Source organism: Chinchilla lanigera, unplaced genomic scaffold, assembly GCF_000276665.1.
Source record: "Chinchilla lanigera isolate Chin_1 unplaced genomic scaffold, ChiLan1.0 scaffold00198, whole genome shotgun sequence".
NCBI classification, from domain to species: domain Eukaryota; kingdom Metazoa; phylum Chordata; class Mammalia; order Rodentia; family Chinchillidae; genus Chinchilla; species Chinchilla lanigera.
In genome coordinates, this window is record NW_004955599.1 from 529,826 (window position 1) to 531,143 (window position 1,318).

The window sequence follows — 1,318 nt, forward strand, 5'->3', positions numbered from 1 at the left end:
TGTGTCTGCTCCTTATTAAATAGCTGGGTGGGACAGAACTGGGCAGGGTCGTCAGTTAATGAAAAGGATGGGAAGATGCTGTACACATTCTTGGTCAGCTGTCATTCCCAACAGAGTAGTGTTCTGGCTTTAATCAGTGCAACCTTTCTTCAGTTACAGTTGTACTTGGGAACCACAGGGGTGAAATACAGGGGGCTGAGGGTGACACTCAATGACAGTCCATGTGCTTAGCATGCCAGAGGCTATGCCTAGGCTCAATAGGAAAGACCAACAGTTTGAGTCCAGCCTGGCAACTTAGACCTTAGCTCAAAACCTAAAGGGCTGGGAGTATAGCTCAGTGGCATAGTGCCTGCCTGGCAAGCACAAGGTCCTGAGTTTGATTCCAAGTACCAAAAATAAAAAAATAAACTAAAGATTCCAAAAGGCTGGCGATGTAGCTCAGTGGTAGTGGGACCCTTGGGGGCCTGGAAGCTACTAGTGAAAACCTTAGGATAACAACAACCCACACTTATTGAACACAGGCATTGCTCTTGCTGTGTAGTTCAGGCTCCCCTTAACTATAGCCCAGGCTGGCCTTGAATTGCAGTGATCCTCCTGCCTCTGATACCCGAGTGCTGAGATGCAGGTGGGTGCCACTTTGACCAGACAATTTCAATTTGTAGAACAGGAAATAGGTCTTGTAACATGACCATAAAGAGTCAAGCCAGATCGTTTTTTTGGGGGTAGGGGGTGGTGGTAGGGGTAGCTGCACTAGAATTCGGGACCTCACACTTGCCAAGTAGGTCCTGCCCTACTGAGCTACATTCCCAGCCCCTGAGCCAGATCTTTACAGATGACAGTTCTTTTTGCCACTCAATAGTGACGCATTATTGTTCCTTAGGTACTACACAACACTTTCAACAACCTAAAATGCAGGTGTATGTAGGAGTTTCCAGGGCAGTCTAGACTTAATGTCCTTGAGCCAGGCCTGGTGGCACAGGCCTGTAATCCTAGCACTTGGAATGCTGAGGCAGGAGGAACGCTGCAGTTAAAAGACCAGTTTGGGCTACAAAGTGAGCTCAAGGCCAGCCTGAACTGCATAGTGAGACCCTGGCTCAAAAAGACTAAAAAAAAGGGCTGGGGATTTAGCTCAGCGACATAGCGCCTGCCTGGCAAGCGCAAGGTAGTGAGTTCGATTCCCAGTACGGGGGGGGGGGGGAACACTATCCAAAAGACTGAAAAAAAAAAGTTCTTAAGATTGAAGCTAGTGTGCTGGTGCATGCCTGTAATCCCAGGTCTCTGGGAGGCTGAGGCAGGACAACCAGAAGCAAGGTCACTT